We start from the raw sequence: 13110 nt of genomic DNA on the forward strand, positions 1-13110 counted from the left end.
GGCTCCAGTCCCACTGGTGCTGGCCACAGCTGCAGCTGGGGCTGCGCCACCCACCCTCCTGGTGCTCTGGGTCTGGGGCCGCATGCCACCTGGCACTCTGGAGTTCGGGGGATTATCCTGGGACAGGGGCTGGCAGCCAAGGGAGGGGGCTCTGGGCTCTGGCAAGGGACGTGGAAGGAGCAGGGTCCCGGGCAAAATGGGCGGGGGCTAGGCTCCCCCAGCCAACGATTCACGCACTGCCCATGGGTTGCATCTACACTACAGGGTGATGCCAGCATAGCTACATTGCCATAGCTATGCCACTATAGTACCTGTAGGGTAGACATAGCCCTGGTCTACACTACGGGGTTAGGTCGAATTTAGCTGCTTTAGGTCGATTTTAAAATGAATACGTGTACACAACCAACCCCGTTCTGTCGACCTAAAGGGCTCTTTAAATCGACTTCTGTACTCCTCCCCGGCGAGGGGAGTAGCGCTAAAATTGACCTTGCTGGGTTGAATTTGGGGTAGTGCAGACGCAATTCGATGGTATTGGCCTCCAGGAGCTATCCCAAAGTGCTCCAATGTGACCGCTCTGGACAGCACTTTGAACTCCGATGCACTAGCTAGGTACACAGGAAAAGCCCCGGGAAATTTTGAATTTCATTTTCTGTTCGGTCAGCGTGGCGAGCTCAGCAGCACAGGTGACCATGAAGTCCCCCCAGAATTTCAAACGAGCTCCAGCATGGACCGAAAGGGAGTCACTGGATCTGATTGCTGTATGGGGAGAAGAATCTGTGCAGGCCGAACTCCGATCAAAAAGAAGAAATGCTAATATATAGGCCAAAATCACACAGGGCATGGTGGAGAGATGCTACAACAGGGACACACAGCAGTGCCACATGAAAGTCAAGGAGCTCAGGCAAGCCTACCAAAAGACAAAGGAGGCAAACGGTCACTCTGGGTCAGAGCCCCATACATGCCGCTTCTATGATCAGCTGCATGCCATTCTAGGTGGGGAGCCCTACCACTACCCCACCATCGTCCATGGACACCTGAAAGGGGGAGTCTCACATAACAGGGAGGAGGATTTTGTGGAGGAGGAGGAGAACGCGCAGCAGGCAAGCGGTGAATCTGTTCTCCCTGGCAGCCAGGACCTTTTCATCACCCTGGAGCCAATACCCTTCCAAGGCAGGATCCCGACCCTGAAGCCGGAGAAGGCAGCTCTGGTGAGTGCACACTTGTAACTACAGTACAGGGTTTAAAAGCAATAGTGTTTAATGTTTGATTTGCCCTGAAGAATTGGGATGCATTCGCGGCCAGTACAGCTACTGGAAAAGTCTGTTAACGTGTCTGGGGATGGAGTAGGAATCCTCCAGGGACATCTCCGTGAAGCTCTCCTGGAGATACTCTGAAAGCCTTTGCAGAAGGTTTCTGGGGAGGGTTGCCTTATTTCATCCTCCACGGTAGGCCACTTTACCACACCAAGCCAGTAGTTGGAATCATTTCAGCAAAAAGCATGGCAGTGAATGGTCCTGGATTTTGGTCGCATTCAAGCAACATTCGGTCTTTATCTTTCTGTGTTAGACTCAGGAGAGTGATATCATTCATGATCACCTGGTTGAAAAAGGGGAATTTTTGTAAGGGAAAAGTAAAAGGACCCCGTTCATGCTGGGTTGTTTGCGCTTGGCAAAAAGAGATCATCCCGGAGAATAGCCACGCAGTTGGGGGAGGGGTGAAGGGATCATCCCAGAGAATAGCCACGCAATGGGGTGGGGGGAGGTGTGTGCTGCACATCCACCCAAAAACCACAGCCCCTCCTTTCAAATGTGAAACCCAACCGGCATTGCTTGCTATGGGAAAGGATGGCGCTGCAGTTTGAAACCATTCCCACATGTTATGAAGGCATAAGAAGCCAACCCCATGTACTAAAAGGCTTACCATGGCTGCTTGGAAACCGAATTCTGTTGCCCACCCGTTTGTGATGTGTCACCATACCAGCAGGTGCTCAATATAAAAGGCAAAATGCGACCTTGTAGCTAAAGCACATGTGCTGTGTGCTGTGAATTGCTTGATTCACTGTGAAAGAGTCTCCCTTTTGTTCTCAGAAATGTATCATCTTAAATTTTACTCTCCCTTTTTATCTCCCCACAGGTGCAAATGTTTCTATGCTCCCCATATCATCTCTGTCCCTGAGGTTATCGCAGATTAGAAGGCAAAAAAACCGCACTTGCGATGACATATTTTCTCAGCTCATGCAGTCCTCCCACACTGATAGGGCACAGCTTAATGCATGGAGGCATTCAGTGGCAGAGGCCAGGAAAGCATTAAGTGAGCACAAAGAGCAGAGGCAGGAGGCGATGCTGAGGCTAATGGGGGAGCAAACGGACATGATGAAGCGTTTGCTGGAGCTTCAGGAAAGCCAACAAGAACACAGCCCCCCGCTGCATCCATTGTATAACCTACTGCCCTCCTCCCCAAGTTCCATATCCTCCTCACCCAGATGCCCAAGAACGTTGGAGGGGGGTGCCAGGGAGGCTCCAGGCACCCAGTCACTCCACTCCAGAGGATGGCCCAAGCAACAGAAGGCTGTCATTCAAACAGTTTTGATTTGTAGTGTGGCTACAATAAGCAATGTGGCCTTGTCCTTTCCTCCTCCCTCACCCCACCCTTGTCAGTTATCTCACTTTTTTTTTAATTAATAAAAAAAGAATGCATGGTGTCAAAACAATATTTACTTTAATTCCTTTGCCAGCTGTGATCGAAGTGGGGAGGGTGGAGGCTTACAGGAAATTAAAATCAATGAAGGGGGAGGGTTTGCAGCAAGGAGAAACACACACAACTGTCATGCCATACCCTGGCCAGTCATGAAACTGGTTTTCAAAGCCTCTCTGATGTGCAGCGTGCCTAGCTGTGCTCTTCTAATCGCACTGGTGTCTGGCTGCTCAAAATTGGCCACCAGGCAATTTGCCACAACCTCCCACCCTGCCATAAACGTCTTCCCCTTACTCTCACAGATATTATGGAACACACAGCAAGCAGTAATAACATTGGAAATGTTGGTTGCACTAACGTCTAACTTTGTCAGCAAACAGCTCCAGCAAGCTTTTAAACGTCCAAAGGCACATTCTACCACCATTCTACACTTGCTCAGCCTAGAGCTGAACTGTTCCTTACTACTGTCCAGGCTGCCTGTGTACAGCTTCATGATTCATGGGAGCAAGGTGTAGGCTGGGTCCCCAAGGATAACTATTGGCATTTCAATATCCCCAACGGTAATTTTCTGGTCTGGGAAGTAAGTCCCTTCTTGCAACTGCTCGAACAGCCAGGAGTTCCTACAGATGCGCATGTCATGCACCTTACCTGGACATCCCACGTTGATGTCAGTGAAACGTCCCTTGTAATCCACCAGTGCTTGCAGCACCATTGAGAAGTACCCCTTGTGGTTTACATACTGGTTGGCCGGTATGAAAGTTTTGCAGCCACTGTGAATCATCCCATACCTGCAACACTATGTGGTCCCATCAGTCTGTGCTTCTTTGCCGGGCCCAGAATCGGCGTTCCACTGTATCAACCAGCCCCATTGCCGCCATGATGTCCTAATTGCCACAGCCCATGCTTTCAGGAACGTCTGTGTTCATGTCCTCATCACAGTCATCCTCATGCTGGCATCTCTTAGCCCGGTTCTGCACATACTCCAGGATAATGTGTGAGGTGTTTACAATGCTCACAACAGCAGCGGTTAGCTGAGCAGCTCCTTGCTTGCCATGGTATGGCATCTGCATGGGTAACCCAAGAAAAACGCTCAAAACTATTGTCTGCCATTGCTTTCTCAGAGGGCGGGAGGGAGGTGTGACTGACGACATGTATCCAAAACCACCCTCAACAATGTTTTTGCCCCATCAGGGATTCGGAGCTTAACCCAGAATTCCAATGGGCAGCGGAGACTGCGGGAACTGTGGGATAGCTACCCACAGTGCACTGCTCCGTAAGTCGATGCTAGCCATGGTATTGAGGACACACTCCTCCAACTTATTGCACTTAGTGGGGACATACACAATCAATTGTATAAAATCGATTTCTAAAAATCAACTTCTACAAAATGGACCTAATTTCGTAGTGTAAACATATCTATAGTCTCAGTTTTTCCAAAGTTCTACCTGAAAGCATGACTAGTGTCAAATTGCACAAAGAAGGGGGAGATGCTGTCAGGGCAGATCTCTCAGTATACACCTTCCGGAAATGCAGCCACAGACCAGAGCTCTAACTTTGCTGCCAGCCTTTTTATTTCCCCTCTTATACCCAAATATCTTCTGAATTTATTTTTGGCCTTTATTCTTAAAGGGTGACTGCCTGAAGTGTCAGATGACTCCTAGCCTCCTTTAAGAATGGGAATCTATGCTGTAACTAGAACAATCTACATACAGGGTAAATGTGTAACTAGGGTCTCTAAGGGAATCCTGGACAGGAGCCAGAGAATTATTGACTGCCTGTAACTCTGGAAGCGCAGGAAGGATATTGTCTGGAATCATTACAGAAGACCTTGATGACTTCAGGGGTGTGTGTGTATGAGAGAGAGAGAGAATATCAGGAATAGTCTTTGCTGCTCACCCTCTCTCCTTAAAATACTATTCTCAATATGCTCAGAATACATAACCCCACTTGTCATATACCACCAGCACACAGAGAACTCTAACAGGGCCTTCCTTTGGAAGCAAAGTTTATTTTCAGCAGTAGATTTTAGCTAGAAGAGGGAAGTTCTGACTAGAGGCCCTGGCATTTTGCAAGGCTTAGCTAAATTGTTTGTGCATGCTGTTTTCCACAGTCCTCGCAGCATGGTGGTGTCACTTTATCCCCATGAACTTGGGTAAAGTGATAGTTTGATTAATGTCAGCAGTTCAGCACTGTTGAAAGTGCACTCATTGCTCTTTCCTTGGCTGAAAAACAATACGGGTTTGTCACTTTCCGGAATAAAGACTGGAAACATCCTGAGCACAAGCAGAGCCCAGGACTGGTGGAAAAGGAAAGGGGAAAAGAAAATGGCTTGTTGTTTAAATAGGGGGATAGGGAGCCGGGAAAGGGAAGACCCAGATGCTATATAAGATTATATTTAATGGCAAAGACCATTTCATTCCGATATTAGTATCAAAATGACCTTCTAAAGAGTTACCAAATAAGTAAATCCTTCCACAAGAAATGCATTTCTTGATTTCTTTAAAAATAAACTGAACATCTTTGCTGTAGACCAGAGATTCTAATAATTAATACTGTGGCTTTGGGGCAAGGTTTTGTTTTGATTTAGTTTGCAAAAAATTATTTCAATCTTTGTTAGTTTTTTCTATTTTCATCAGTCTATTTCCAGTTCTCTCTAGGGAGGAGAGTACCCAACTAGATATTCCAGCTAGTACCCAACTAGAGTACCCAACTAGATATTGGGCAGGGTCCTGGCCAACGTTTGTGGCATCGCTGGCAAACTCTCAACTGGAATTGCTTCATGGAGGATCAAGGGCATAGGCACAAGGTTTTCATTTTCTCTGTAAGTTTCATGGGGCCCAATCTTGCAAAGTGCTTCACGCTCCATGGAGTTGCTCAACATCTTACAGGATTGGTCGACACTGGTTCTAGCCACAAATTCAGTACAGTGAAAACGTGCTCTGTGTGTGTATGGAAAGATACATCTTTATATTATACAGTTTTTCTTTAGTACTCATGATGTGCTTAGTGCTGTTCAAGATATGGGTTCATATCATGTATTACATACAATATACGACGTATGTGTGTTTGTGTATACATCAGTTATACACATATAATGTAATGGACCTGCTGATTCATTACTGGGTACCTTTTCCATACCCCAGTAGAGATGGAAGGGAAAGGGTTTAGCATTTGGAGAGTCCTCTGTTACCCAATTCAATGCATTGCCAGTAGAGGGCTCTGTAGTCCCCAAAGTACAGGAAAAGGAAGTAACATCCTGAAGTCAGGGGCATCAGGCTGTGCAGAGATTCAGAGGTTACATAGAATATCAGGGTTGGAAGGGACCTCAGGAGGTCATCTAGTCCAACCCCCTGCTCAGAGCAGGACCAATCCCCAATTTTTGCCCCAGATCCCTAAATGGCCCCCTCAAGGATTGAACTCACAACCCTGGGTTTAGCAGGCCAATGCTTCATGCAAGCAGGCGCAGCAGGCGGACAACTGGCTGTGTCGGAAAGGCTGTGCGGAGGCATCTTGAGAGTTGGGACTAGAAGACTGAACCAGCTAGGGAAGCAGCCTGTCGCCAGCTGCTGGCAGGAGTCCAACAGTAGCAGCAGACGCATATAGGGCAGTTGCCTATAAGGAGGCGGCAAGGGACAACCGCATGTGTGATGAGAGCAGGATGGTGTGGGGGGGCTTCAGTGAGACCATGAACAAAAAGAACGGAGATCTGACTGGGGGGACCACAGGTTGGTACTTCAATGCCTCAGGGAGAGAGGGCTGGGCTGGAGGGACTATTCCTGGCACTGGGCCTGAGGACGGTTACTTTGATACCCCTGTGCATTGGGTTAGGAACTGCTTCGATGACCTTTTGTTGTAACAAAGTAACTGTGCCGAGGTATTGGCACCCTTTCTTTTCTGCCAGCCCTGTTAAAGGAGCCCCCTGTCATCTGAAATCTCTCAGGGTGAATGGAGATCCACTGAGGGCTAGAGCCTGTAGCGCCTAGTGTTTGGACGCCTACAGCGCTTACCTCTGCGTTCGTGGCACACCCAACCACAACCAAATATCTTGAGGGGAGGGAGATACCACAATACACGCAGCCACATCCTGCCATGGGGCTGGTTTCAAGATTTACTAAAGTAGCTATTTTGTTCTAACACTTTAACGGTAACCTTCCATGACATAAAAATTAAATAATTAACCGGCCCAGATTGGTTAAGCACCAGCCTCTCTCTTTCTCGTTCAAATGATGTCACTTAGAGGCCTGACATAACATGAGCTGTGCCCGCAGAGACATTCCCAGGCCCAGCACAAAACCAGGCCCAGCACATTTCCTGTGGGGAGGGAAGGGGGCTCTGTTTTTCTCTTCCAAAGCACCACTTGTACTTTGCTGTCTTGAGGCAGATTTTTCACCTTCTAATGCTGGAGATGACTTGGGAGACTCCAGATGAGTCTCTGAACTGATAGGTTAGAAGGGCTGCTTCCCCAAGGTACCTTTTCCTCACTTCTGTGCATCTACAACTTTAGGGTGTGTTTGCGAGGTGAACAGGCCCTCCGAGTATGCAGTAGCTTATGAATGCTACATAAACAATCCAAAGACTCTACTCTTATTCAGCTGCAGCCTCCTTACTGTCATTTCGACCCAGACAGGCTGATCCGGCTTCTTAACCTGAGTAATTGTTGATTGCAAGTTGAACCTAGGAGATCACAGCACTGTGGAGAGTATTTTTGGTTGGTCTCTTTGAATCATCAGTGTTAGCAACCCTCACTGCTGGCAGCCCCCCATGCAACAGGAGAAAGGGAGTCTCTACATAAAGGGGCGAAAGACTTTGTGGAACCCCTGACACCAAGGGATGGGGAGATGGTGAAAATTCCTGCAGCTAAGAGGGAAGTGACTGTTTAGCCTGAAGAGAGCAGACGCACCAGTGAGAATCCCTGAAATCAAAGGTGGTATTGCCTGACCCTGGCAGTCCCAACTGCTATTTACTCCTCATAAGGTAATATGGCTTAATTTGCATTATTATTATTTATATTAGTTCCTTTAGTGGAGATGGGCCCTGCTCTGAGGAACTGATTTAAAAGACACAAAGAAGACAGGAGGCAGTGGAAAGAGCAATTTTTGGAGGGTTTTAGACTCATGACTCCCCTGTGGATGGCATAGAAGACATCAGTCTTCAGGAGGGATTTGAATGTGGCGAGGGTGGTAGCTTGGAGACTCCAGATGGACAAGGGTTTACCTGCACAAGGGGGGTTGTATGGGGAAGAAATGCACAAGCATGGCAGAAGCACTGGCTACTTGTAGCACTTCTGCAGTCAGGCACTGACTAACTGGCCATGGGCATCCTTAACTTTAGGCACTTCTTTAAGTCGGGGGCTCCTTAGTGTCCCTGGACTGGGCCAGTGCTGGTTTTCCTACTGTGCAGAAGGATTTGAACTGAGCGGAAGAGGCTCTCCATCCTCACCCAACCTAAAGACACCACTATGAAGCAGGCAGTCTGGCCCTTGGAGACTTCTAGTCTCTTATATTATCAGCATCCTACCAATAAAAATCTGTCTGGCTCTTGTGGGTAAAGCAAATCATTGGAAGCTTCTCAATGCAGAGCTTGTCTCTGGTGCATTGTACAGTGCGAGTCACATAGCTGGCACTAAAAGGTTTTGACTGAACTGCACAGTGGCCTCTGGGAAAAGTCTCCCCAGCTGAAAAGAAATCAGGATACTCACTGAGAGCTAAGTGCTATGTCAGTTTTCTTGAGTCCTTGAGTTTCAAAAACTGCCATGTTTTGTAATTCTCCTGAACTCCAGTGACTGAGCAGCTGTTCCTAAACTACAGCTCTAGTCAGGGTCGTTGGATTCCCTTGGCACAAGCTAGCTTAAATCTTGGCCCCCTTCAGTCTATAAAAAAAAATCCATCTGCCAGGTTCTCTTTCTTGCTAGTTTGCGTGATCATATCACTCTCCTTTGTATCCTGCCACTGGCTCCCTAACAATTAGCATGTCATATTTAAGCTTCTTGTCACTATCTTCATATATATGTATAATTCTACCTCTACCTACTTATCCTCCCTTATCCTTCCTGTAGCTGCATCCCCTTCACTCAGGCAGTATTCCCAGCATTGTCCACCCACTTGTCCCATTTTCATGCAATAACCTTCCTGCCTCCTTCATGCCCTCCCTCCCCCCCGCCCCATGGTAAAACGTCTGAGCTCATTTGCAAAAGCTCTGCCCAAGGGTAAATTCCTCCTAAAACCCCCACTTCTCTCCCGAGACGTGGAATTTCAGGGGATTTTTAAACCAGCCGTCATAGTATGAGTCAGACTTTTTTCCCCCTAGGTTGTATGTTTATTTTAATATTTCATGATAGGGAAGAAGGTGAAGGTTTCACAAAGAGCTCATTAGCTTATAAATTGGTGTTGTTTCTAACAACAGAGTAGGATGCCAAAATATTAGCTGCTTTTATTTCTCTATATGGAGACCTCTGAACAGAGAAGCTTCATTCAGTTTCTGAATCCATTTCTTTTTGGCCCAAGCCAGCCACACATACATTGAGAACTTTCTTTGGCATGCCTCTATGAACACCAAATCATCTAAGGAGCTTTTTGTTTTTTGTAAGAGATTTTTATGCTTTTAATCGCTTGATCAGGTCTATCAAAAATATTGGTGTTTAATTATTTCACACCAGTGTTTTTCAATCTCTTCAAGAGTCTCTTTTAGTTTCTTAAAAATTAGCAGAGATGTGAGCTAGGGATTAAAAAAAATGGTTAGAGCCTTGATTTTTTATTTTGCAGTAGAAGAAAGAGTCTCTAACTTTCCTCAGCTAATTAACAGTTATATTTTGCTTGAGTGCAAATAGAATCTGAAAATCCATGGACATATTTCTTCCGGTACTGCAAATATTTTATCAAAGTGTCTGTTTTGGTCAGGGTAATGAAAGCATTGCTCCTCAGCAGCTTCACAAGTGTGGATTGACATCTGCCTTATTGCCGGGCTTCACTCTGCAGGGACATGGGCGTTGGATAACTCTGTTATCGTAAACTGTGCACGGGTTTCATGCCAGAGGGGGAAGAATGCTAGCTTTTCAGGGGTGTAATTAATAAAAATCAATTGATTCCCTGCTTCCAAAGTTTCCTTGTACAAATCCGTCTAATAATAACTGGTAATTAAAGGCTTTTGCAAATGCAATCACAGATTCTATTGAAATGCCTTTTCTTAATGTTAGGTACTTGATGAGTAAAGAATGTTTGTCTTGCTTCAAAATTACACATAAAATATCTTCAACCAGAATTTATTTTTTAATCAGTTGGTTAAAAGAATGCTTTTTCAGCTGTACAGTTAACGTATAAAATGCAAGAGCAACAGTTCAACAGCACTCTGCAATTTGTCAGCTATAAATTTGAATAGGTAACTTATGATTAAAACCCTTTACTTCAATATTTAAACCATGATCTCCAGGTGTAGGTTATATTCTAGACCAGGAACAAAATAATCGTATGCTGATTCTGTTGCACTCTGCTAGAGAGCAATATTTCAAATACTCGTGAATTTTCCATATGCTATCTCACCAAAGGAGAAACCGGATGAAAATATATATACCCTTTGGTTGTCTCAAGTTTGTTGTTGGTCTCAAACCATAAACAGCCTTGATCTCTGTTTATTATTTTAACATGTGCTGTGTCAGAATGATCAGTCTACTTCAGGGCGGAGCAAGTGGATGTCTTTGCTTTTCTTAGGAAGGGAGAAGTCTACTTTTGATCTAAACTCACTGGCGTGCACTCTATACGAGATCTTGTTCATATCTTGTATGCTATGTAGTGTCCCAAACCACCTCTCTCTTACATTTAATAGGAAAAAATATTGTGAAGACAGTAGAATTACTTTAGCCCTCAGAGTGAAAAGTTAGTCTCTATTGCTAGCATGAAATCTTCTTTCTTAAATGATTGCACATCCTTACAGAGAATCTATGCACAAAATTCCATTGAATCATTCTGTCCTCAGTAATTAAGTTCATTGTATTCAATTTTCTGCATTTCTAATAATTAAACATGTATCAAGGTATTTGTCTTATATTAAAATCAGGTGATATATTCAAGTGGCTTGTTGAAAAGCCAGTGAGACGTGAAAATCTTTAAGGTGAACCAGAATGTTAGAACTGAATGATCACATTGCAGTTTGTGATCGCAGTCATACAGAGAGCTTAGCATATGCAGATGACTTGAAACTCAAGTGGAATAATGGAATAGCCAGATATCAAAACAAATATATTAATTAATTAATTATATTAGAGAGAGAGAGAGAGAGAAAGAGAGAGAGAGAGCTGTCTTTTCTTACTGTATAACTGTTCCATCCTGCTGAACCACATAAATTATTTAAATGATCCATATCACTCTATTATGAACTGTTTTAAAATTTATAAATTATTAGAGAACGTGGACAGATTCTTAATAAATGTTTTGGAGGAAAGACATCTTTGACAAGCATGCAGCACCCCCATCCCTTCACTTAACAGTGTGAGAAATTTCACCCTACATATTCTCTGAAACCCCCAGGAGGTCCTTCAGCAAAACCAAGGAAGACCAGATTAGACAGTCCTAATTTGTTTTCTTTAATGTAAAAATAATAAGCAGGAAAATAAAATCCAGGCCTTCCTTATTCAACACAAAGAAGCTGTGGCACTGGCAGACCAGGTGCCACCTCATGCTAAGGCCCCTAAGTCTTAACTGAACACTGACAAGTACATAGCTGGAACCAGTCTGGCTCACCTGTGTGTTGGTATTGTTAAAATGGGTAGAGTTTTTATGTGCTTAGCATTTAGACTTTACGGAATGCTTGTAAATTGCTGCATGCATTAATCTCACTTATAATATCTATATACCATGTTATAAGGTAATATTTAAGTGTTTGCTTCCTATATCTGTAAGTCACCAGACAGGAGAGGGGCATTAACAAGTGTGAAACTAGTTTTCCACAGGAGGTGTGTAACAGGGACTGCTCTCTTATTGCTCTGGTGCCTCCTAGTGGCCCATTTGGGGATTAGTTCACCATATGGTCAGATGCCTCTTCCAGCGGTTGCTCAGCCCGTCATCCCACTCGCTCGCTTCATGGCCTCTCTCATGATCCAAGAGCTACAGCGCTTTCCTCTTCATGGCTTAGACCTCCGGCCAAGTCACATTGAAGTTCCCCCCCTTCTGGAGTATTATCACAGTCTCCTTCCAAACTGACCCCTGCAGTCCCCATGTAGGCTGCCCCTCGTGTGCCACTCCCACAGTGGCTTCTAAGAAAACCTGTGTCCATCCTCTACACCAGGTTCTAATCCAGAGACCCTCGACCCAGCAGCTCAGGTCTTTATTCTCCCAGCCATTACTGCTCCTTTCCTGGGTGCCTTCCTATACTGCCTATTGCAGGCTCCTACTATTCATTCCCTCCTCCCCAGCCCCATCAGGGAGTGTGGCTATAGGCTTCCCCACTGAAGGAATCTCTGGTGCCAGCTTCCTGGCTTTTTAGAAGCCCCGCCTGTGTCTGCCTAGGTGAGCTTCATCCCCCAAAGCCTCAATGAGCCTTAGCTCCCCTCCAGGTGCAGTCTATGGCTAATTGGTCTCTTGTGCCTATATTAATTTAACCTCTCCAGGGCTAGTGGGGGGTGGTAGTGAATATCCCATTACAAGATCATAGAGTCATAGAGTATCAGGGTTGGAAGGGACCTCAGGAGGTCATCTAGTCCAACCCCCTGCTCAAAGCAGGACCAATCCCTAATTTTTGCCCCAGATGCCTAAATGGCCCCCTCAAGGATTGAACTCATGTTATCTCCTGCCTAGCAAAAGAAGGCCCATCATCACCAGATGAACCACTGTGGAATATCAGAGGACAAATGACTTTGTTGACTGCTCCCCTCATCCCCATGAAGAAGAGATGTGTAACTGAATTCCTCCCACCAGCTGAACTTGCAACTCAGAGCAGAAGGGGGGAAGGAATAAAAAGCCCTAATGAGCAGAAATTGTATCTTTTGTGCTGCTTGGACTCTGAAGGGCAAGGATTACTAAGCAGCTTCCCCAGTGCTTGGCCTGGGTTAGCCCTAAAGAACATGTAGAGCTTGTTTATTATAGAAGCTTCTGTTACCTTTTGCAATTTGAGACTGGAACTCATTTGTGTGTATACCCGCTTACATGCTTTAACCTTGTGAATAACTCTTATTTCCTTTAGATAGCTTATTATAGGATTGGCTAGACATGCGTTGTCTTTGGTGTGAGATCTAAGGTACAGTAGACCTGGGGTAAGTGACTGGTCCTTTGGGACTGGGAGTAACCTGAATATAGCTGTGATCTCTGGGACCATCTATCACATAGGTAAGCTTACCTGGGTGGCAGGATTGATCATCACGAAGACTGTCTGCATTAAGGCTGTTACAGTGCTGGAGAAGTTCACCCTTGATAATTGATTGGTGAAATC

Source organism: Eretmochelys imbricata, chromosome 1 (assembly GCF_965152235.1).
Source record: "Eretmochelys imbricata isolate rEreImb1 chromosome 1, rEreImb1.hap1, whole genome shotgun sequence".
Lineage (NCBI taxonomy): Eukaryota > Metazoa > Chordata > Testudines > Cheloniidae > Eretmochelys > Eretmochelys imbricata.